The sequence below is a fragment of the Panthera pardus genome, unplaced genomic scaffold (genome assembly GCF_024362965.1).
Source record: "Panthera pardus isolate Hobbes unplaced genomic scaffold, ASM2436296v1 HiC_scaffold_19, whole genome shotgun sequence".
NCBI lineage: Eukaryota > Metazoa > Chordata > Mammalia > Carnivora > Felidae > Panthera > Panthera pardus.
This window is the reverse complement of record NW_026526754.1, coordinates 17,663,470-17,689,376: the sequence shown is the minus strand read 5'-3', so window position 1 is coordinate 17,689,376 and position 25,907 is coordinate 17,663,470.

Below are 25,907 nucleotides of genomic sequence, written 5' to 3'. Positions count from 1 at the left end.
ATAAAAAAAAGTAAACCGAACAGAACCCAAACCATGATAGGGTAGAAGTTTCAAGAGCCCATGTTCCGCATTGCCACATGTGCTCGTCGATATCCAAACCATTAACTGATGTATGGAGAGGAAGGGGAAAAAAAAAAAAACAAAAAAAAAACAACCAGGAGTGAAATACAGCACCATCAGCATTTTTCATTTCTGGTGGCTCCTCCAATTTAAAAATGGAATCATGTTTAACATCTTAATTAGGGACAGTAATGTACAACAGTTTTTTTTTTTTTTTTTTTTATGAACATCTAGTAATTTACTCTTGAAGTAAATTATAGTCCATTTATCTACAGTGACAAGTCAATAAAAGAGCGCAAGGCTCAAGCCTTTCAATCACCTGATAGTGGTTTCCCCGTTCTTCCTTCTGGTTGGCCGTCAGGGCAACAGGTAAGGAGCGTGCGCAGCTCAGGGTGGGTGCTGGGGCTTTTGCAGTCCGCCCCTTGAGGCTCCCCCTCTGAAAGGCCCGGCCCAGTTTTTGCCAGCTGTTGTGAGTCTGGAATTTGCAGAAAGATGCACACTGTTGAGGAGGGAGATGACTGGGGCCTTTGGGTTCTTGCTCTGTGGATGGTCAGGGCGATTCAAGTGGTAAACCGAGCTACCGTCTGCTTTCAGCAGTGGCTCATTCGGAAGAGTGGTAAGGGCGTGCACAAACCATCAGTAGCTGGAATCAAGGGGCCTCCCCGGGCTTTCTTGTTGGTGGTGCAACGTTGGTTAATAACTAAGCTCGCTCAAACCATGGCCGGTGTCCTCAGGCAAGACACTTGGGTTTGATGGCTTGTCCTGTGGTTTCAGAAATGGCAATTAGATCAAAGTCAACAGCCCCCAAACACACAGGGACCAGGCGAGATTGCAGAGACCCGCCCTTCACGGAGGCTTTTGTGGTGTTGCTGTTGGTTCAGAAGACAAGTACATGTGTCCGGCCAAGAATAAGCACATTTTGTGAATAATGGGCCTAACTTCAGAGAAAAGAAGCAGGAAGGTTACCCGGTGATCATCTTCTATAGTTAAAAAGCTTCCGAAGGAAAGGGAACTCCCACTACAAACAGGGGAACCACGTTCAAAATCCTAGAACCAAGGGGGAATATTGTGGCTTTGTTTTCCCCGGGAGAGCCACTGGACTCGTGAACGGAACCCCAGCTAGATGGCAAGATTTAGGAGGATAGGGAGTATCCGTTTGGCTCAACGGTGTCTCCTCAGGGCCGAAGACGGTATTCCAGAGGTACTGAAAATCCCTCATTATCTGCTCCTTTAAGGGAGTCAACTACCCCTGTGCTCTGCTCTCTTTGTATAATGGAACTGATCCCAAGAACTTTGATCCAGCATTCCCTTTTCTCCTAAAGGAGAAGACAAATAATGGTAGGAAATCAGTTCCAATAATAACCTTTAAATTTAACCCCCAAAGGCAAAGAGTTAAACTAGGGTCATTTGAAAAGACAAATCCATTCAATCTGATTAGATGGAGAGAAGATTACTCAACATTAAACCCTGGAATTTCCTTGACATGGGGGTGCTTGAACCAACCAATCTCCCTTCCTCCCTCCCTTCCTCCCTCCCTTCCTCCCTCCCTTCCTCCCTCCCTTCCTCCCTCCCTTCCTCCCTCCCTTCCTCCCTCCCTTCCTCCCTCCCTTCCTCCCTCCCTTCCTCCCTCCCTTCCTCCCTCCCTTCCTCCCTCCCTCCCTTCCTCCCTCCCTTCCTCCCTCCCTCCCTCCCTCCCTCCCTCCCTCCCTTCCTCCCTCCCTTCCTCCCTCCCTTCCTCCCTCCCTCCCTTCCTCCCTCCCTCCCTCTTCTTTTTTATAGTTTCCAATCCCTTACACACTTTGATTTCCACTTCTTCCAACAACCACTATGCTCATACTATGGCCCCACAAACCAGAGCAACCTTCTGGTTGATTCACTGGAAGGCATGTTGGCTTGGATGGTCTCTGCCGGCTCGCTGCATGCAGTGGTCAGGTTCCAGGGCCGGGCTTCACCAAGCGGGTGAGAGAAGGCAACACGCTTGCCCTGAACAGCCCCTATCGCATCATGGAACATTCACGGTCCTTCCTCAACGCACCCATCAGCCTTGGCTTAAAGGTCGCTTGCCAACGGAAGCCTTCTCTAACTGCCTAAATTAGGCTTAGAGGCTCAGGTTTACGGCCCCATGCCATTTGCACATCTCCTTCCCATATGTACAGCACAGCTCCCTGGGATGCATCTGTGTGTCTCCTCCTGTATCCTTCCCCTTCACGGAGTACTCGGCATATTCCAGGCGCTTAGGATGTATTGGTTGAATACGTGAGAAACTACACATGACCCCTGTCTCTGTAATACTAAGTGGCCTTACTCAAGGATGACCACAGTCAGGTGTGACAGATCATCCCTGTAGTCTTTGCAGCACCTTAAGAGCTGCCCTCTGTTTTTGCATCCCTAGTTAGCAAATGAGGAAGCTGAGTCAAAGAGAATCTGACACGCTCAAGGCCATATAACTAGTAAACAGTGGGGCCGGGGGACGAGTTGAGGCATACAACCAGCATCCGGGACCAAGAGAGTCCCAGTCCAATTGCGCTCGGCACCGGGACTAACTCTCCTGGTGGATGCTTGTCGCTCACAGGCAGGGACGTATTCACTGACCCTCTGCACCCTGGAGGACTGGAAAATGCTGTGACAAGACCATTGGCAGAGAAGTTCCAGTGTTCTCCTCCTCTACCCTCAAACCGCTGATCTTGGCCATTGTCTCCTTTTCTCCTCCAAAAATGGAAACTTCGGGAAATTACCTTGGCAGGAAAGCCTTTCCTAGCTCTTCCCCAGCAGCCCAAGCCCTGATATAGCTGGCATTCACACTGGAATTGAATTAAAAGGGGGGAAAAAAAAAACAAAAAACCTTACTAGCTGAAGTTTGTTAAATGGAGTGCTGGCCGAAAAGAGTCTGTGCAGAAAAGATGGGAGAGAATCTATAATGGAAAATTCCCACCAGAGCTGACACTTAGGAAGCATTCTCCTTGTGTGAAGGACCGTTCTAAGCTCTCCATACAGATCAACAGCCCTATAAAGTGGTGGTGATGAATGATACCCATTCTTTCAAATGAGTAAAGTGAGGCATAGAGAGATTATCTGATTTGGCCTAGATCGTACAGATAATACACGAAGGTACCTGTTGTGCTTGGGATGAAGAACAGAAAAACAATTTCAAGGTCTGGTTGATGAGTCTGTGCTCAATTCTCACATTGATGCTCAGCAAAGATGAGAGTCTATATACCATAGAAATCAGCAAATGCTAAAATTCTGGGCTTCCCCAACCTCCAAGAGCTGGTTGTTGAACATTACCCATCACACCACTGTTCAGAGGTAAGGAGTATCACAGGTATTAAGGGACAGTGGATGTATTTCAGAGACCACAGATGATAATTTAGAGAGTGTGGGTTCTTGGCTTAGCTCAGGTTTCTGAAAACAAAGAAAAATCCAAGCCTGAGGCAAGCATTAAGCACTCATCATTCACTGGGAAGTACCAGTCCCAGGGCAGCATGGGTAAGACTCCTGGGAGGTCCAGGAATGGAGGTGTAAACAAACACAAGGTGACAGACTGGTGGAGAAGAAAGGCCCCAAGAAACTGAGGGAGCGTTCAAGATGAGTCCAGGACCATTTTCAAGCTTTAGCATGTAAGAGTCAGTTGTGGGGGCTTGTCCCAAGGACAGGTTTCTGGGACCCATCCTGAGAATTGTCTTCAGAACTGGGGTTGGGCTCGGGAGTTGCCCTTACTAGTGAACGTCCCAGGAGAACTTGACTCGGGGGGTCACTGGGCCCAGCCAGAGGAGCAACAGTGGATGCGAAGGGGGCCCCAAGCTTCTGCAAGCCTCCTCATCCACCCTTACTGTTTTCCTGTCCTCCCTCCTGACAAATGGCGTATCTGAAATGCCATTCGGACCTTGAGAACTCTGATCCAGTTCTGAGTGCGATCAGCCTCTCCCGCCAGCCCCCACGTCCCCTTGAGGTGGCCTTTCCCTCCGTCAGGGCACCCATGGTGGCTCACACGCACACCTTCTGCCATCTTCCTCACGCGTAAGGATGCGAGTGTCTGAGAGATGGGTTCTAGAGACCCGCAGGTGTGGCTGTGGGCGACTTTCCTCGGTCCCTGGACCTCTCCCGGCTCCTCCGTTCCCTCATCTGCAGATCGGAGACCCAGGTCCCCGCCTCGTGGGGTCACTGAGAGGGTCCCACTGGGGGAGCGTTCCGCCGTGACTCACGTGGTACCTGCACATGGTAACTGAGCGGGGCATTGGTGTCGCAATGATATCGAGCTGTGGTCAGAGTGCACAACGGATCTCTTCCCCCGGTCAAGAGGTGTGGAAACATGGTGTCTTTAAGCTCCTTCCAGAAGGAGATCGGGGACTTGCAGCCGTCCCCAGGGCTTCCTTTGAAGGGTCGGAGGCACCGGGTTGCTGGGCGCCCTGAGACCTGAGCCTCCCTGTAGCGGAGACAATATGCGGAGCTGTCCCTTTGACAAAGGTGCTTTCTGAGCATGGGCTGACTCTGGACCGTCTGTTGGAGCCTCCCCCGGTAGAGGCTTCTGGAACTGTGGTGCCGTGAGGCTCCAGCAGCATAAGGGTGGGCTCACGCTGGCCTCTCTGCTCAATGATGTTCTCTCCTGGGCCAGGGACATGGAAGGACTGGGTCTGTGGAAGGCTGTCCAGCCACTGCCAGGTACAGCAAGCTTCTCTTGCATCGTGGAGGGTGGCAGAGGGCCGAGGTAGCCCCTGGACACGGGGTGCCTGTGGAGGAATGGGCTCTTCCCTCATAAGGGACCCACGTGTGTTTCCTGGGCAGACATCCAATCTGACAGCTGGCATTTTCTGAACACCTACTATGCCCCAAACGCTTTGTTTTCTTGCTTGACTTAATCCTCCCCAATCTGCCGGGTTGGGGATGTTAGTAGCCCCCTTTACAGGTGGGGAGATTGAGGCTCATAGGTCCTATAAATTGGGAATTCAGACCTCAAGTGGCCCACACCCCAAACCTCTGTGCTCTTTCGACTTTGTCTCGTGGAAGCGTGGGGCCCTTGTCCCATCTTCCTGCCCTTGCCCCCAAACCTAACCGGTGTGGCAGAAAGGAGTCTGGTAGACTGGGGTTGGAGCGGGGACAGTGGAGCCGCAGTCCCGCTCTCTCATCTCGCCAGCCAACATTTGCCGGCTGTGCGTTAGCCCTGGAGCTAAGCACAGTGAAAGTGACCGCCGAGAAAACATGCCCCCGTGGCAGTCACGGTCCAGGTGCAAGAACTCCGGGACCAGCTGTCTGTGGTTAGTGAAGCCCAATGATGAGGGCCTGAGATCCTGTCCCAAACAGGAAACGGAGAAGAGAGGAGCAGGGGGTGGGGATGGGGGTGGGGGCAAGATACCAGAGCCTTGAGAAAGCGTGAGGACAAAGGTAAGACTGGAAATGGTCTCCTGGCAGGATGGGGAACTTTCCAGGTAGTCAGAAGAGCATGGGGTTTCAGAAAAAGAAACAGCAGGTGCAAGGGCTCAGAGGTATGAGGGGCTGGACGCTTTCCAGGACGCCTGCGTTCGTGCTGATGGCGGGTGCAGCAGAATGGCCATCTGGACAGGTGGGTCTTAGGACCTAGTAGATCTCCTAGCGAGTAGGTCTCTGGTCTTTTTGCCCAGCTGACGGGTGTGCATTTTATCCTACAAACGTTTTTGAAGATCTGTGTTCCTTAGGATCCCAAAGTATAAAGGAAACAGCAGCAAAGTGGAATGGAAGCATATAGTAGAATTGGGTAGGGCAAGGTCCAACCCTCGGGACCAGTGGGAGGCAGAACCCTTCTGTAAAAGGGCCAGAGGGCAAGTATTCTCAGTGTGTTCTCTTCTTAATCGAGTCAGCACAACACAGCACAAGACCTGTGCAATCATCACTCCGTAAGCTGCTGTCGTGGAAAGCGTACCCACAGATATGTACATGATTGGGTGTGGCACAACTTCATCTTATTTACAGACACTTAAATTTGACCTTCACATGAGTTTTCCTGTGTCACAGGATATTCTTTTGATTTTTAAAAAACTCATCTTAATGTTTATTTTTGAGAGAGAGGCACGCGAAGTGCGAGTAGGGGAGGGGCAGAGAGAGAGAGAGAGAGGGAGACACAGAATCTGAAACAGGTTCCAAGTTCTGAGCTGTCAGCACGGAGCCCGATGTGGGGCTGGAGCCCAGGGACCACAAGATCATGACCTGAGCCGTAGTTGGATGCTTAACCAACTGAGCCACCCAGGCACCCTGTCTTGGGTTTGCTAAGAAGCCATCTAAAATGGGAAAACTGTTCTTAGTTCCCAGGCAGTGGGGATCTGGCCCGTGTCCCATAGTTGGGTGACCCTGACTCAAAGCCATCAGGTGGCCCCTACGAGAGGGTTGTGGCCCTTAGAGCCACCACCCAGGGACACAGCAGCCAGCAGGGCGATGAGGAAGGTGACCTCTGTTTGAAAAGATCCTGGAGACAGCATGGGCCGCGTCCTTCTCCCTTGTAATCGTTTGAGTCAAGTTGGGAATCTCAAGAAACGGGGGAGGGCTTCCCCCAACTTCGATGTGGCCCTGTGCTTCCCTAACTTCCCCTCGGGGGGTGCGTGTCTGGAACAAGCACGTTGCAAGGAAGGAGAGGGACTGTGAATGAGAGGATGGCCCTCATGTATATGTGTTGCCAAACTGGAAATCGCGCCCTGGGTGCCCTTTGCGGCCAGGCCCTCTGAGGAGAGGAAGAGGAGCCCTTCGAGGACCGTGGCTGCTGCATTTAGCCGGAGCGCAGCTGGGGAGCGAGTCCCAGCTGGAGACGCAACACTTGTGAGGTCGTCTCTTCCCGGGTCACCCCTCTGAACGGTGAGGGTGCGGTCTTGCCTACAGCGGTCCTTCAGGGGAGCGGCCCGGGTTGGGGTGCTGTGCGGCTCCCACACGGCAGAGGGCCTGTGCACATCAGGCCTCGGGGCACTCGGCCTGCTCTCCGGACGGCGCGGTGGCCTTCTAGGTGGACCCCGACCCCAGCCACGGTAGAAGCGGCCCATGGAGGCCCCGGAGGCCATGGTCCTGGACATGACCTGCAGCCTGGAGAGGCTCTTTCTCAAGCCATCTCTGGCGCCTTGGAGGGAGACCGTTAGTGATGTAAGGAGCTTCTCTGGCCTCAGTGGTCGATGCTTTCCTGTGTTGACAGATCGTCTGTGTAGGAACTCGGCTCACTGCCGCGGGTGCTCTGGACCCAGAACCATTTAGGAGGTCGCTTTCCTTCCGGTTGTCTTTAGAAGCCCTCCTTGACCTGTGCAATCATCACTCCGTAAGCGGCTGTCATGGAAAGGTCATTTTCCCTAGATTCACTGTATGGAGGGCGATGGTCTTGAACCTTCCGGGTTAGTGAGAATCAGGACTGCTGAGGGGAGTTGGGGGTGTCTTGCCTTTCCCGCTGTGGTGTTTGCTGTAGCGCTTTTTGCACACGCTGCAAGGTGACCCACGTTGGTGGCAGGCTCCAGACAGACAACATTGAAGCAGAGGGGATCGTTTTCACAGGGGGGTCCATCGGAAGGGAGGTGTCCACCCTGAGGAGGTGGCCAGTGTGATGGAAGCTGGGCTTCGCCGGCTGTGACAAGGGCCGGGTGGAGAATCAGTAAAGTTTGGTCCTTGCCGAACACACGCAGGTTCCCCACCTGGGATTTGCCACCGATGACCTGAGAAGGTTGAATAGCTTAGAGCTCCCGCGCGCTTGGCTTTCACAGATAGCGTCGTGTCCTGAGGAGTGGCTCCGCCCCATCTTGGGCTCTCTGCTGATACGAACAGCTCTGCTGCTCCCCAGCTCTGCTGCTCCCCAGCTCTGCTGCTCCCCAGCTCTGCTGCTCCCCAGCTCTGCTGCTCCCCAGCTCTGCTGCTCCCCAGCTCTGCTGCTCCCCAGCTCTGCTGCTCCCCAGCTCTGCTGCTCCCCAGCTCTGCTGCTCCCCAGCTCTGCTGCTCCCCAGCTCTGCTGATGCGAACTGACCTCGTCTCCGTTTACCCAGCTGTAAATGGGGGATTGTCTGTAGGACGGCCCTCATGGAGGTGTTGCGGTCAAGGGGCTGATGTGTCCTTGTCACGTGCCCTACGCCGGGCACATCCTGGCTGCTGTCCTCCTTTGAAATAGATCCCAGCAGCTGCCAGCTCTGACCACGGGGCTGAGCCCTTTGCAAGCGTCCCCTCATTTAAACGCGAGGACCACCCTCCAAAGTAGGTAATGCGGTTTTTATGGGACAAAGATCCTAGGCTAAGATTATTTGCTTGTGGGTGGAAGGATGGAGGGGATGTTTTTCTTGTGGACGACGGTAACATCTGCTAACGTAGAAGATGAACCAAGTCAGCCCGGATCCCGCCGTCCCCTTGGCGCCCACCGGGCGGTGGCTGGTTAGTGAAGGTTTTCCTTACCCAAAGATGTTGAAACGTCATGGTGGGGGGCTCCGGGCTCCCCTACTCTGCCATACTGCCATACTACTCAACTTGTGGGGTGTGGGCTACCCTCCCTAGGGCACCCACAATCCCGGGGTCCTACCGAGCTGTCTTGTCATGAGTCCTTGAGTCTGGTGGGCAGGGTACCAAGGTGTTGGCTCGTCTGGAAGTCTGTAGAGAGGCACCAAGACGAGAGAAGGAACAGAACACTTTGAGTCCATTAAAATAAAATGTTTCCCAGAATGATACAAGACTCTCCATCTTCAAGGCCATCTATGTAGCCACAGACTAATTAATGGTCACTGGAGATGTCGTGCTAGAAGCCTTGTGAAAATGTTCCGTAATGTGTCCGTAAATCCAGAGATTGAAGACAAATCAACCAACATGGGATCCCCCCTCTCCTGCCCCACCAACAAGCTGTTTTTACCTTGTTATATCTTAAGCTTCTTTCCTCTCTGAATCGGAGAGCTGAGTAATTCATTACACAATTGGACGTTATGGTTTGTTTATGCTGATTCCGATCACAGAATAAATGACTACCTGGAGTAAAGAAAAAAAAAATAATGAAAAACAGGCATCAATCCAGAACATTTATGAATAAAGACTTTAAACATCCATACTTAGAAATATATATGATATTTAGAAATAGATCTGCAAAGACTTATGTAATGTGTTTTAATCAAATCTTGAAGAGAAATTGGCCAATAAATCAAATCTTGAAAAGAAATTGACCAATAAATCAAATTTAGAAAGAAAGTGACAGATAAATCAAGTCTAAAAAAGAAAACAACCACTACATCAAATCCATGATATGTTTATTAAAAGCAACAGATCTCAGTTTTTTGTGAACCTGTGTCTTTCCTGAGCCCATGTGTTAGGAATATATTTAGGAAAAAAGAGGCTTATACTCTGTATATGCTCTATTATATGTATGTGCATATCCCGCACACACATATAATTTGTAAACCAAAATAAACTAGGGGTCTGGACTGGTATAGTGGAGAGAGAAGAAAGAACCACTTGTGGACAAATGTTTAGTACCTGCCTCGCTTCTGTGTGGTTTGTAGGATTTATGCTTTATGGAACCTTCTATTATAAAGCATCTGCATAAACAGCCTTTAGGACATCAGCAACCAAACTCCTTGGGATCTAACTCAGCTCTGATGAATCTTAAATACTCCTTCACGGTGAATTGAGTTAAAATCCATTCCAAAAGGAACTATATTTTGCATCTATGCAGCAATATAGAGGACAAGGTATTTCATTTGCTTTAAAATTAATTTAATTTTAGGAATTTTCCACAAAGGTATTAAGGTATTTCTAAGTATATTTTCAAGATCAAGTCGTGTGTGTGTATGCATCTTTTAATTAAAATATTTTTTAATGTTTCTTTATTTTTGAAAGAGAGAAAGAGAGCTAAGGAGGAGGGGAAGAGAGAGAGGAAGACATAATCCAAAGTAGGCTTCAGGCTCTGAGCTGTCAGCACAGAGCCTGATGTGGGGCTTGAACTCACGAACGCCAGATCGTGACTCGAGCCGAAGTTGGCCGCGTAACAGACCTAGCCATCCGTGTGTCCCCTATATGTGTGGATGCTTTGGAGTCTCCAGGTCTTTCTGTCTTCACTATCTCGTTCCCTTCACCCATAGTACCGTGTACTGAATTTCATAAAAGAAATTCTCGAAGAAAAAAAGAAGAAACTTAACACTGGTACTCCGTTCCTTGCCAGTCATATGCCCTGCATTTCCCGACAGAGACGTGTGTTAAAATATTCTATATCCTTGCCCCCATAAGTGAGCTTATGGTTGTCAAATCCTATGTCCCAATATCTGAGCCTAGAAAGTTATTTCTCTGTATTTAGATTGCTCCTTCGTTACAGTTCATAAATATTTCATAGAAGTCCATCCTCCTCAATGTAATTTCCAATGTTAATATCGGTAGTTGGTCAGTTGTCTGGTTTAGGTTTTTTTTTTCCTTTTTTTAATTGGATAAATTTGACATGCAACCTTGTATAAATTGAAGGTACAGTGAGTGACTTTGATACATTTATATATTGCACTACGGTTGCCATGGTAATAATATTTATCGCATTGCATGCTTTACAACAATTGTCCATATTCACTGTACTATACTATGGGCCTTTTGTCTTTTTTGAAAATTTTTTTTTTTAACGTTTATTTATTTTTTGAGAGAGACAGAGCCAGAATGTGAGTGGGTTAGCGGCAGAGAGAGAGGGAGACACAGACCTCGAGGCAGGCTCCAGGCTCTGAGCTGTCAGCACAGAGCCTGACACAGGGCTCGAACTCACAAGCTATGACATCATGACCTGAGCCAAAGTCAGACACTCAACCAACTGAGCCACCCAGGTGCCCTGGGACCTTTTGGCTTTAGTCTACACAGGTGTACACGGGGCAGGAATTCGTACTGCCTCCGTTGAACAGAAGAGGAAACTGAGGCAGGAGAGGAATAATATGCCCAAGGTCCCATAGCTGGTGAGCGATAGAGGCTGGATTTGAAGGAGGGTGTGCTCCTGGACGGTGTCTTCTCTCTTTCAACAGCATTTACTCTGTTCCCTAAACATACAGCCATGTCTGTATTAATTTAGGGCCGGCTCCCAATTCCCCGGTCTGGCCTTGCTGTTGACCACACGGTGTTACTGCCTGAGGCCAGCAATAAAATACAAAAAATACGGTTGATGACCAACTTCCTCCAGTGCTTGTAAAAGTTCGTTCGTGGGTCCTCGCGTGAAGCGGGATGCTTCTTGTAATGCTATCATGGTCTCAAATGGAATAGTTTTTTTTTTTTAATTGAAAATTTTTTTTGATGTTTGTTTATTTTTGGCAGAGGGAGACAGAGCATGAGCAGGGGAGGGGCAGAAAGAGAGGGAGACACAGCATCCGAAGCAGGCTCCAGGCTCTGAGCTGTCAGCACAGAGCCCGACGTGGGGCTCAAACCCATGGACCGCGAGATCATGACCAGAGCTGAAGTCGGACGCTTAACCGACTGAGCCCCCCAGGCGCCCCCACACTGTCGCTTTTATTTATTTATTTATTTATTTATTTATTTATTTTTATTTTTAATGTTTATTTCTGAGACAGAGAGAGACAGAGCATGAGCAGGGGAGGGTCAGAGAGAGAGGGAGACACAGCATCCGAAGCAGGCTCCAGGCTCTGAGCGGTCAGCCCAGAGCCCGACCTGGGGCTCGAACCCACAGACCGTGAGATCATGACCCAAGCCGAAGTTGGACGCTCAACCAACTGAGCCATCCGGGCGCCCCTGAAATGGAATAGTTTTAATTTTTAGGCAGTTCCTTGAAGATGGACTCACTTGTTGGGAACCTTGAAAATGATCTCCTCACTTGCTGCGTGGTTCCAACATGCTGAAACCCGTTCCAACTTGCGGGATTTTCTCCTACCCAGAGCACTGCACAACTTAGAGAGCCTGGTATAAGTTAAGGTTTGTGACTGAGAAGCGTATTCTCTAGGTATTGTTTCCGAATTAGATCTCTAATGTCTCACTCAGAAAAGGAAAGAAAATAATTATCAGGTTGATTTGGATTTTCACCTGCATTACCTGGAAATACCATTTAAAGCAAACCGTCTCAGATTACCATATAATAAGGTCGTCATAGCCCTGTGGTCACAAAGGTAGGATTTTTGGGGGGTATTTACTCAATGAGATGAATCTTCAGGGTCCGTGTGGTCTCCTTAAGTCTTTGATGATACTGGTGTTTTTATACACACACACACACCACTCTATATACTGGTAGATTTCGGAACATCCACTATTTTCTAGTGGAATCAGTTTTTTTCCAGTAGTTTGTGAAAAATTAAAGTTCTCTATCAGGACAGGCTTCCTGGGGGTGTGATGCGTGCAGTCATGCAAGCCTCCTGCTCAGGAGGGCCACACTCGGCTTAATGCTCTGGTCTCCTCTTCCTGGAATTCTTGATCATTTTTGAGCAAGAGGTCTCGAATTGTCATTTTGCAGTAGGCCTTTTAAACTGTGTAGCTGGTCCAACTCTGCCTTCCCCGCCTTTAACCACATAGATGGCTTCTCCAATTTGATTTGCTAGCACTGGAGAGCCAAAGTTGCTCTGAATTTCCTGGTATGCTTTGTAACATCTGTTCTATAGTTCTTTGTTTTGCCAGGCTTGCGTTCTCCCCCCATCCCAATATTTTTCCAAAAATTGTTGATGTTTATTTATTTTTGAGACATGGAGCACAAGCAGGGGCGGGGCAGAGAGAGAGGGAGACATGGAATCCGAAGCAGGCTCCAGGCTCTGAGCTGTCAACACAGAGCCCAATGTGGGGCTCGAACTCACAGACCATGAGATCATGACCTGAGCCGAAGTGGGATGTTTAACTAACTGAGCCACTCAGGTGCCCCTAAAAATTTTTTTTAATGTGTATTTTTGAGAAAGAGAGACAGATGGCAAGTGAGGGGGGTGCAGAGAGAGAAAGGGAGGCACAGAATCCAACGCAGGCTCCAGGCTCCGAGCTGTCAGCACAGAGCCCGATGCGGGGCTCAAACCCACGAACTGTGAGATCATGACCTGAGCCGAAGCCGGACACTTAACCTGCTAAGCCACCCAGGTGCCCCATCCCCCCCACCCCAGTAGTTAAGGATGGAATTTCAAACCATGGAGGGAAAGTCTAGTTTCCCATCCCTTAACTAGATGGGAAAGACCATCTAGTTAATATTCTAGGAGTTAATAAGGAAACAAACAACAGAAATGCATGTCCAATGATCTCCTGGGAGATGATGAAGGACACTCCCTTCCTCTGGGGAACCAGATGGCCCTGGCTCAAGACTGAGCTCATACACAATAGCCCTGGATTTTTCATGGGGTCATCTCAGCCATGGCCAGACATAAATAATACTGAAGAGTATCAAGCCTACCAATTTGATATTCTCAGGATAAATCTGTGGTGTTAGGTTTGCCCTTTTGAGGTAGTGGTGGTAGAACATGATTAACCAGTTCATAAACATGAATACCAGTAATGTGCAATATTGAGACCTAAAACCTTGTTTCTAGTGTTTTCCTTTACAGGAAAAAAATGATAGGGTGTCCTTTAGGAAAATAACGTTTTGAAATCACTCAGAAGTCCTAAACCTCTACCTGAGCACTGTCCGATAGAACTTTCTCAGATGATGAAAATGGACATCTGTGCTGTCCATGGTGGTAACCCCCAGCCACGTGTGATGAAATAAGGCTAGTGTCACAGAGGAACTGAATTTTTAATTCTAGTGAATTTTTGTTAACTGAAATAGCCATCCATAGCTGGTTTCTGCTGTGCCACAAGGCACTCAAGAGTGGGGCGCCTGCGTGGCTCAGCCAGTTAAGTGTCGGACTCTTGGTGTGGGCTCACCTCGTTATCTTATGGTTTGTGAGTTCAAGCCCCGCTGGGGGCTCTGCACTGGTGGCATGGAGCCTGCCTGGGATTCCCTGCCTTCCTCTCCCTGTGCCCCTCCGCTGCTCACACTGTCTCTGTGTCTCTCAAATAAACAAACCTAAAATTGTTTAATTAAAAAGAAAAAAAAGAAAAGAGTCGTTGCTCTTTGTATGTGCTCATCCATCCCATAGCCAGGCTTCCTTTTCCCCATCGCCGCCACATCCTCCTGTCTGCTCTGTGGCATTAAAAATCTTCCCTTTATAGACTTGCAAACAGAAGTTTACAAGCATGTCCCCATCTTTTAGTCCAACGTTTTTTATTTATTTTTGGGACAGAGAGAGACAGAGCATGAACGGGGGAGGGGCAGAGAGAGAGGGAGACACAGAATCGGAAACAGGCTCCAGGCTCCGAGCCATCAGCCCAGAGCCTGACGCGGGGCTCGAACTCACGGACCGCGAGATCGTGACCTGGCTGAAGTCGGACGCTTAACCGACTGCGCCACCCAGGCGCCCCACCCATCTTTTAGTCCAAAGTGCAGGCAGAGGCTCTTGGTGTATGGCTTTGTATGTCAGCATGAGACATTGCTCAGCTACGCACTTGAGCCTTGAAACTTGGCCACACCCTCGGGGTCCCGGAGTGTGCCATCCCAGAAGACGGAGTGTTTTGACAGAAGAGGGTTGCCTTGTCCGCTCCCAGGAAGTTACTAAAAGGTGGGAGAGAACAGGTTCTGGAAAAGCAGGAGGGGGTCTTGCAACACCCAGGTGTTTGTCGTGCATTCGTCATGTGTCCATCCCAGCCCTGTGATCTCAGCGCCAAGGCTTCAGCGTGGCTCCCTTGGCATCTTAAGTGTAGGGACAGCCGGAACAGAGAAGGCACTGGAGTGGACAGGCGCCATCGTGCCAATGTTAGCCCCAGCTCCCTCTGGCTCTGAACCCCCTTCTGTCCCCGCTGCTGCTATATACAAGACGCTGGGGAGTGCTACTGACTGACACAGGTAGTACCCGCTGGTCTTTGTCTCTTGTCCTTTTACAAGCCTGGGAAGGACCTGTCCCTGCGCATGATGTTATCACCTGAATAGCTTTGTCCAGTGAGATGCAAAATTCACAGCGGCACGATTCTGCTTTGGAAAAAAAAAAAAAAAAAAGGAAAAAAAAATCTCAAAATGTTGCTGATTTTTGCTTACATAGTTGTGGGAGTGGTGGAAAGACAGCTGTTTGCACGCATGCATACACACACACACACACACACACACACACACACACACACGTGTGTGTGCTTGGTGTGTCAAGCCCTGAGATAGTTTCTTCCCTTTTATAGAAAAGGCTCTGTCAACTTAGGAAATAAAGACCGTGCAGGGTGTAGATTACGCAGAAACCAACCACCTCGAAACTCCTCCCTTGAAATCTATCGCGATCTGCTTGCTGTGGTCGCCAGGGCAGGGCAGGGAGCCGCCGCGGGGTGGAGGTGTGAGTCCCCGAGGGAAGGAAGCCAGTTTCTCCGAACGTGGGAAACCCAGCTGACCCATCAGAGTGGGGGTGGGGGCAGAAAGTCCGAGCTCCCAAGAACCATCTAGGGCCCCGGGAGGCTTAGCTCGCCAGCAGGCCTGACCCTGTGTGCAGCCCGGGAGTTCTCATGCCAAGGAAGAGCACAGTTCCCCCTTTCTCCAGCAGCTCCCCCGTTGTGACCCATGAGCCTTGGAGAGCGCCGAGGCCGTTGGGAGCATCGTGATCTGGAATCCCGCCACGGGCCTCACCCCCCGAGCCACTGACCCGAGTGGTTCGGGCGACATCGGTCTGGAAACCGGCCTTGGCTCTATCTAATCCAACAGGCTTACTTATCACGTGGTCCGGTCCAAAAATAACACGCACCAGGGGGACCTTGGGGACACCAGGCCCAGCCAGCGAGAGGCCCCACAGGCCCAGGAGTCCGCTTTCCTGTTTGCCTTCCTGGCTATCGCCCTCTCGGCGCTCGCCTGGCCTTTGTGCTTCCTCAGGGTATCGAGGTCCCAACCGCTGTCCCTGCTCAGCTGCATCCTGCAAAGGCTTTCCTCCAGGGGCCCCCGAGTCCTGCGTTCCCAGTGTCCAGGTCATAGAACTTGCCGCGAGGATTCTCATGAGTAGGCAGAGGAAATTGTCACTGAGTGACCGCAGTGCTTGGGAGTCAGGAAAACTGGGACGCCCCAGCTCAGCTTCTCGTTCCAGAACCTATCTCTTGCCATCAGGATGGTGGCCCATGCCAGCACCCAGGCTCCTTTGGAATCGTAGAAAACCCCAGAAGCGTAGGGACTGCGGGAACCCTGGGAGCGCTTTGTCCGAATGTGGGCCCTGCCATTCCGCGGCTGCCCCAGCTTGGGCCTCTCCCTTCCCCACTGGAAACCGCATCTCATTCTTGACAGGAGAACGACTCCGCAGTGGCAGCACTTGGTGGGGGGCAGGGACAGGAGTGAGGATAATGAGGTATATCGAGTTCCTACAACGATCCCACCGAACTTGCAGCCATCGGCTTGCCGCTTGGCTCAACAACGCCTGGGACCACGGGCGCAAATATTTTCTGCACCAGCAGGTGCGTAGATGGAGAACTTTCCGAGATGAGGCAGAGTAATTGCATTCAGGATGATCTCCCCCAGTTTGGGCACGCGTGGTTGCTGTGAACACACAGAACTTCCTGGGGTCACGACAGTAAATGTAGCAGCTGCAGTGGCAGCAATGGTCGTGACAGTAGAAGTTATGGCAGCAGCGGTCACATTAGTCGTTAGTAGGGACAGTGCTAATAGCAATAATCGTGGAACGATGTTGACAGTGATAGGAGTCCCAGTTCACTGTGGTTATACCCAGTGGCTGATGATGCTAATCTTTTATGCACCGACTCCTTGCCTTTTCCTGAGGATCCTCGGGTACCAACTCTGCCCTACATGCGACAGAAGGGGAAAAAGTCCTGAGGCTCGTATATAAATGCAGAATTGTTCATTTCCAGCCTGGGCTGTGAAAGACTGCACCTCCATCATGTACCTTGTTGGACCTTCCCCGGGTGACCCTTCCACCTCCGTGGCGCACACGGGAAAACGGATGCCCTGCAAGGGGAGCTCATGATGGGCAGCAGGTGTCTGTTGGAGATGAGCAGGGTGGGGATGGGGAGGGGGAGGGGCGTCCTTTGTATGCAGACGCCCTTGCGCTCCCTGGGGGGCTGAGCGGTCAGAGGACTGGTATCAGGATTGTTGGGATTTCACTACTCTGCTGGTAGTCAGTGAGGCCGGAGTTTATTATTGAGACACAGAGAGAGACAGAGCATGAGCATGGGAGGGGCAGAGACAGGGGGGGACACAGAATCTGAAGAAGTTTCTGGGCTCTGAGCTGTTAGCGCAGAGCCTGACATGGGGCTCAAACTCCCAAACCATGACATCACGACCCGAGCTGAAGTCGGACGCTTAGCTGACTGAGCCACCCAGGCACCCCTGTTCCCAACTTTTTTTTTCCCATTTGACATGATGGTTGGTATTTTCCTTGTTGATTTCTCATAGCTATTTATATGTTGTGGCTTAATCCTTTGTTATATTTGTGGTAAAAACTTTTTCCCGTCTATCTCTTGCCTTTTCATTGTATTTTTACATGTACAATATTTGCATTTAAATATAATCTTCCTTTGCTTGTATGTTTAGAAAGACTTTCCTCATTTGTATCAGTTAACTCTTCACTCCTACTTTTTTATTTTTAAGATGTTGATACCTATCTTTTAAATCTTTAATCCATCTATAATTTATTTTGGTATTAGACAGGGGATGCAGACTTTGTTTTTTTTCTTAAATAACAAGTTTTAAAACAGCATTGTCAAAAGGGTCTTCCTTTCTCCATTGGTTCTGATGAATCTTTCATTGGCTTTAATTTCTCTCTCGCGCACGCACACACATACAAATGTTTCAAGGGTGTTGCATTTCCTTGACCTGTTTATTGACTCTTATAATAGGACAGAACACTTGCATGATATTTATGTTAAACTTTCACATTTGCTGGAGTAATCATCCTTTGTGTTCTTCTTTTTTGGAAATTGTCTTGGAAATTAAAAAGGAAACGTAGTACTTTCTATTTCTTTCTCTCAGTACAAGATCTAGAATAGAATTCACAGTGAGCGGCCACACAGATAAGGACTCCAAGTCTGACTTTTCAGATCATTCACTGTAGGCCCAAGTTGTTTTGTCTTCCTGAGCTTCAGCTTCCTCGTCTGTGAAAGGGGGTGACATAGCGTCCGTGTCAGATGGGCACCTTGCATACGTGTATCACGCCTGGAAGCCAGGGCCTGAGACCTAGGAGGTGCTCAGACAATGGTGCCTGTCATTCTCAGATTTGGATGACCATCCCTGGCCTTATCTGGTGGGGCGGAAAAGATGCCAGCTGTCTCTCTGGCACCCACAGCCCCTGGGTTTGAATTTTGCTGCTTTGGCATTTCAAGGTGGCAGATCTCATGGCATCTGAAGAATTTCCAGGAGGCATCTGTTCTCAGGTCCTGTGCCACAAACAACCTGTTCCTAGTTGAACAAGACTGATGGGGTTCAGAGAGTTCCGGAGCAGATTCCAAGTCAGAGTGACATCCGTCTATGGTCGGGTTTGGTCAAGAACAAAGGGTAACGAGTCTGGTTTTGGGGTTAGACTGGCCGAGCTCGTAGACCAGCTCCAGTGTTGACCGCTCTGAGACCTCGGGCCTGCTGCTTAACCTTCCCAAGGGCCAGCCAGCGTCCTCGGCTGTAAAATGGGCACCCCTTCTAGAATTCTTGTGAGAAGTCAGCATGAGTTTGAATATGAAACACTCCTCAAACTGCCCGGCCCAGTAAACGCTCGATGACGATTAGAGGCTGACAGTGCTGATGTTATACGATCAGGTATCGGTGTGTGTTTAGGTGAACCTGTTCATGCAAACTCGCGGAGGAAAATCAGGCGATTCCAAAGTTAGAAAGGCTTGTCTGAGGGTGTCTCTGGAAGCGGGTTTGAGCAGAGAACCGATTCCCCAAATGACCCACTTTGTCATTTAGTAAAATGTGCTGGTCGGTCAGGTTGAAAGCACGATCTTCCTAGGATCTTGGGGATGAGCAGACATGGTCGGCCTCTGGGTACATGTGTGCACACAGGTGCGTGCACACGCATGCACGCTCGCCCTCGCAGACGCCTGCCGTGTGTATCGAAGTCCGGGGTACCCGCAGGAGGTCTCCCTACCAACGCCACCATGACGTATGTGACTTTGGTTGCTGCTGTCGTTGACTGGAAGAAATTGGCAATGAATGCCACGCTCTACAATTTCGTAGACTCTGCCTGGGCCAAAGTTTTATAAAAATTAATACTGCCTGTTCCAAGCAGTGATGGTAAGAGCTGTTCCCTGCGGTGTTAAACACAGTACTAGCATTCTCATGCCTCCTAGCTTAAGAGGGGTTTCTCTTTCTTCTCCGTTCTTTTTTATTGTATCTCTCCACGTATCGATGTATCAGTCTGTCTATCTAGTAAGTCTTTATTGAGCACCTTCGTTCTGCATGTAGCATGTAGAACCAAGGGTGAATTGGACATGATCCTGGTTCTGTAAATACCATCAGCCATGAGAGAGAAGCATATAGCAGGTAATGAACACAGAGCTCTGGCTTTGTCTCCATTTATGTTCTTAATGGTTTCCGTTAAGATCTCACGCGGGACTGTGGTGGCATGGGAGAAGCAGGGTTAGATGCCGTCTCCAATCCTCCAAATAACGCCTCCGATTATGTGTAAACGGGTGAGAAACACGATTGATACTCCCTAATCTTGACGCCTCTTCTTCCCTTCCTGGACCTAAGGGTATTTCCACCTACCTCTCGAGGTTAGGCACGGTCCTGTAACTTGATGTGATCCCTAAAATACGTGAAGTGACCAGTGCTGTTTCTGGGAGGAAGCATTGAAGAGTAAACTTGTCGTAAGTGGGTCAAGGAAGGCGTCACCCAAGAGGCTCAGAATCCTTGCGCAGGACTCGGAAGCAAGAGTGGAGGTTCCTGAGAAGTAATTCATGGGACCCTCACAGCGAGCTCATGAGGCAGGTGGTATTTTCATCGGTGTGGTTGTCATCATCCCCAGTGAGTAAGAAGGTTAAAATTGAGGCCTGGGGAGATTGAGAGCTAGACCACAGTCCATGGATGAAGCTGGGCTCAAATGTAGGGCGTTCCTTTCCGAGTCTCCCTCACTGGCCTGCACGTCCTAGCCCCTTATAGACAATGCCCTGAAAGGTTAACAACTGGTTCCTAATCTTCAAGGAGGGTGCTCTCGGCCATATTCTGTAGATCACCAGTCTTGGGGATATAGGATACTGCATGTAATGCATCAAAACCTACAGGTACGTGGGCGTTGAGTTAGTTCTGGGGCGTTGCATTTCGGGGAGACTTTCTGGCACTTTTTCCGAGTGATACACAGTCTCTTACGTTCAGGTGTCCTGCTGGCCCGACTCCTTTGTCCACAAGAGCAAAAATCACACGGTCACACAATAAGATGAAGGGAGACAGGAAGATGTAGAACCAGAAGTGTGCCTAGCATCTGACTTTTTTTTTTTTTTTTTTTTTACAAAAAGTGAAAGGTAAAAATTTTACATTTTCAGCGAGTGTAAAATCACACGTGGATTCTGTTTTCATTGGAAGAAGTAAAACAAACTGACACGCAACTTCAGAGGTTAAGAATTAAATCTCCTCAGGGCACCTGGGTGGCTTAGTCGGTTGAGCGTCTGACTTCGGCCCAGGGCATGATCTCATGGTTTGTGAGTTCGAGCCCCACGTCGGGCTCTGGGCTGACAGCTCGGAGCCTGGAGCTTGCTTCGAATCCTACGCCCCCTTCTCCCTCTGCCCCTCCAACTGCTCATGGTCTCTCTCTCTCTCTCGAAAATATATATAAAAAAAAAAACATTAAAAAAAAGAAGAGAATGAAATCTCGTCATCTGTCCCCAAGCTATACTTCCAAGGAGGCAACTTTTGGCCAGTCACCTGCCAGAGTAGATTCTGGTCTGTTTTCCTCAGCAGATTGTGATTTCAAATGTCATGGCAGGGAAAGAGATCTCCTAAGACGAGCTTTCAAGCATAGCAGCAGCGAGGACCTCAGGTGAGCGGGAGGGGGTGCGGGAAGCCGAGGGCGTCAGTTTCCCATGGTTGTCCTTGGCCTCTCTTGTCTCCCTTCCTGCTGTGCTGTCTTCCAGGAAGGGTGAAGGGGGTGTCCCAAGGCCTGTTCAGGGCGCTGGGCTTAGCAGTCATTGTTTGGATGGCCGGGGAGGAGGGGGACGGGATGCGATTTCCGAAGGGAGGACACTGCTGGATAAGAAAATTCATTTCTCCACGTCCTCTTGAGCAGAGCTAATCACCCGGGAGGTCGTGCGGAGGTCGCTGGAGTTGAATGCTCTCGTTGAAAGAAAGGTGACAGTGAGTGAGAAATGGATCACTTTTACTTCTTCCTCCTGTAGATCTTGTGGTTCCGTTTCTGGAATCCTCACCTCCAGACGAAAGATCAGGTTATGCGCGTCTGAGCTGATGTCCAACTATTTTCCCATTTTTATTCCTCTCTCATTCACACACACACACACACGATTCAGAGAAGATGAGTAAAATTCAGACTAAGATTTCAGTGCTTGTGAATGACTGCGTTGCCCTTATTATTGGGGGTTACAGCAGCAAACTTGAAGATAGGCATTTTTTTTAGAGTCCATCAACTGGCCAGTCATTTCTGATTCTGTTGTATCTAAAAGAAGCAGTTGAGAACCAAGGAAGCCCTTGGTTCTTCATATGGAAAGTTGACGTTGAAAGAGAAGCCAAACAGGTCTTGGGCTCTCACTCTGCCCCCCCCTCCTTTTGAAAGTAGGAGCTTCTGTTTTCTTGATAAAAATGATAGCCCTTGTGGAACAGATAAATAATTTCTTGGCTAACGTTCTTGGTCCATGGCTGCAGTCTAACTTTGATACAAAGAGGCCAGTGAAGAGAAGATAAATATAGAGAGAGAGAGAGAAGAAAGAAACTAAGACACTAAGTTATCCCAAAGGGCATTCCTGTATTAGTCATCTTATAAAAATTATATGTACCACAGAATATCTATTTTTAGAGGCCAGGAGGTTATGTGAAGCAGTTCAGATGTCGGCAAAGACCCAGAGGCCAGCTCCCAGCGATGATATTGGATATTTGGATATTTGTTTTCTTTATTTTAACTGTCCAGAGCTGGTACTGACCACATGGGTATGTTGGCCGCTTGGGGACGGTGAGACAACATCCATGTGCTTCTTTAAAGACATCTGAGGCCCTGAGTGATTGCTTTGTGTTATTTTTGTCCATGTTTGAGGCCCGGGCACTACATACACACCCTCGAGCAGTTCAGCCTGCACCTTTCCTTCTACCATGCCCGACAGAGGTCTGTGTGAGGACAGCATGTCCCCACCTCCCCCACGATCACAATTCAGCTTTTATCAGAAGCTTGCAAGACCTCCACCTGTCCCCCACCCATGATCTGACGAGGATACTTTATTTCACCTGTGTCTCACTTGTGACGCCTTGCCCGAGTTTATAGTCCAGATAATTTGTGGCTCCTTTGCAGAGTGGAGAGCACTTGATTTGGCTACTGAGCAGTTGAAAATCTTATTGGATTTAGTGATTCCCGTGGAAACAAACTGCACCCAAAATGCACGGCCCGGCCCGCCCGTCACTCATTCGCCTGGCTTTTCTTTGCTTTATTCAGTGAAACTCTGATCCAACTAGCTACTCAAGGCTCAGCTGTCTTACGTGCTCAAGAGACGTGTCTCTCGGTGGCTCAGGGTGATGCTGTCTGAGGTGATGCTGCAGAGCATGGTGATGAGGCTTTCGTGTGTCCACGACCCTCCTGCCTTCCTGCAGTCTGGACTCGGGGCCTATTTCCACCCCTCCCCCCCATTGCCTTTGAGTGATGGGAGAAATGCGGGGCTGGGGGAGACTCGGGGGCCCCAGGGTACTTCTCTGAGCTGCTGGGGCCGGCTGGCCAGATTTAGCAAAATAAAATCACGAGACACCCGGTTCGGTTGAATTTCAGTTAAATGGCAGATACGTATTTCAATATAAGTAGGTCCCATTCATGCAATATCGGGACCTACTTATGCTAATAGTTTTCCAGTGTTTATCTGGAATTCAATTGACCTGGCCTGCCCTGTATTTTACCTGGCGATTCTCTGCTAGGAAGGTGCCCCTAAGATGTTCAAAGTCCATGCTTCGTACTTAGAGCTGACCCTCTGAACATTGAGCGAGGGGAGGAATTTTAGGAAAAGAGGTCTAGGGGAGGCGTGACCTTACCCAGAGTCGTCTCATGGCTAACTCTTGATGGGACAGGTCTCTGCAAACCTGCTGCTTCTCTGTCACTGGGCCTGTCCACGCCTAGTGTCGTCTCCTTAACAGACAACGTTTGGCTGGTTCTTGGGGCTTTCTGGTTGCAGGGAAATGGCTCAAGGTAATCAACTGCCCTTCCTTCCTTCCCTGGTACTTTCCTGTCTCCAATATACTAATGATGCAAAGAGGCGGCGATAACTAACTTTGAAAGGAGATGCCAAACCACCGTTAATCGTTAATTTCTTACTACTTCTCATTTTCATTATTTAATTTTATTGTGACAGTGGTACAGCAGAGCGCATTTAGAAAATCCAGAAAAACACGACGATGAAGATAACCCTCATCCAGTCGTCCTCTTAGCTGAAAAAAAAAAAAATCCTTATTTTGCGCTCTCTTTATATCTGTCTTTTTGAGTCATCCGTAAATATACGCATCCATCCACATTTGGGTGCAGGCCTGGAAACACACTTTGTAGAATTAATAATGCCCTTAAATACTTGATCCTGATTTTTCGCTTTGCATGCTCCATATGTATTTTCCAAGGGCATTTCAATGTTCTTGGAGAAGGTGGGGTTTAAGTGTCTCCCAGTGTTCACATCTGTTTCCTTTAATGCCCCCCAGGGGGCTCTGATTTTTGAGTAGGCCCTTTAGGGCCCTGATGTGATGGTTTAGGCAAATGGAAAAGGCTCTGGATGGCTAGAGACGAGCGTCCGCACCCTGGCCCGTTTGAAGCGCTCGAGAGACCTCAGAAAATGCGCCACACGTTTGTGTCGCGCTCCCTGTATGAGAGGAGGGGATGTGTCGTGGGTCCTTCTCAAACTAAAGGAAGCGTAGAGATAAACAGGGACCCGTTTGAGGGCCCGAACATGGTTCTAGCTCCTCGTGAGGCCTGTTCTCTGCTGACACTTGATGGGCAACATTTGCATCATCCCTCGTTTGAAATTGAGTCAAAATAACATCTACTGGGTGTTTAATATCTACCCATCTATGCATTCAGCCAAGATTTATTAAACGTCACCTGCCAGGCACTACACGAAGTGTTTATACATACATGTTACGTTTAACACTTGCCAAAACACCCTCTGAGATATTATTGTTAGTGTTCTCCTTCATGCTCTTTAAAAACACCTATTTTTCAATATTACAACTTCACACAAAATTGCTAAAATAGTGCAGTTTTGAATACACTTCATCCAACTTTCTTCATCCTTCTATCCTCCACCCTCCTCTCCTTCCTCTATCGCTCCCTTTCTCTCTCTTCTTTCCTTCAATTTTTCTTCCTTCCTTCCTTTCCTCCTTCCTTCCCCCCTTCCTTCCTTACTTTACTCCCTCCCTCCCTCCTTCCTTCCATACACAAGGAAACAGACTCAGGATAGATAGCTAAGTAGCTTTCCTAAATTAGGGTGAAATATTTAAGGACCTTATTCTATGAAGAGTTTTTTGGGCATTGACACAAATGTGCATGGGTCTGTGTATTTATGTAAGCCTCAAAAACCAAACCAAAACACAAACCAGATACAAAAAAAGGACCAAAATATTAATAAGGGTTTTTCTAGTTATCAAGAGTAGGCCTGAATGATTACTTTCATCTGTGTGGTTCTCTTGATGTCTCTGTCTTCCTCTTTGTGTTTCCACCCAGGTTGGGAAGGATGGACGGTAGGCTCTAACTTGGGTCGGTCCAAATCCACAGGAAAACCTCCTTCCCACTTTTTGGCCCAGGGGAAGGTATAGCTGATTCAAGAGAGCCCAGATGGAGCTTGAAATCTCTCATTCGGGAACCAGGAGTTCCAGTCGGTTCTCTCCCACTTCCTAATCTGCCTGGGGATGCCACTGATTCAGCACTTGAGTCCTAAGGTGGTTTTAGTCTCAGTTGGGGGAAGAACTTGGGTTGGCTTGCTAAGACTATAGGTAGGAACGAAAATAGAAACTTCTGACAGCTTCTCTTCCTCCTGTTGGCACCACCCCCTGCTCAGTGGATCTGGAGGAGACCCTATAAATACACAAATGCAGGAAAATCTTGCACGGGGTCACATCAGCTGTCTAGATGGGACTGAAGAGAAAGCGAGTTATTGCAAGCAACCGGCTCCGAGAAATCCCTGAGTAGTTAGTGATTACAGAGAAGAGGCCAGAGACGGCCTGCTTCATTTTCAGAATTCTGGATTATTCTGTCAGAAATGCACATACGCGTACGTCTTCAGTAACAGCGCTCCTAGCAGGAAGCTCTCCGCTGGCTTCCTTGTTGCCTCTTTCCTCCCTTCAAATTGATATCGCAAAGCCTTGAGTCAAACTGTGTTTTATTAAGAGAACGGGTTATTTGAGATACGGTTGTGACATTAACCAGGGCCGAGCCCAGCTGTAGTTCTGCCAAGATCCTTCATGCTGAATCTGGATTTCAGTACAGCGAGAGCCCCGCTCTGCTCGGTTTTGCTTGGCTTGGATGATTTCGCTCGGTTCCTCCCCAAGTGGCAGGGTTTTTGCCAAGAGCAGGATGATTTCCCAGCCACTGGGACGGTGTCTGTTGATAGTGTGAGTGGCTCACAGAAGCTAGATGCATCCAGCCGCTTGAGCTTGGCGTTCTTATTCATGAGCAGGTCTCCAGAAAATCATCCCGTTGCTCCTGGGGCTGCTATGAGAAGGAGCAAAGGGCTGCCGGCACCTTGGACTTGGATATGGCCGAGGACCGGAGGGGGTGGGGCAGGCAGAGAAAAACTCTCGGAATATGAGACCCCTGACAACTTGA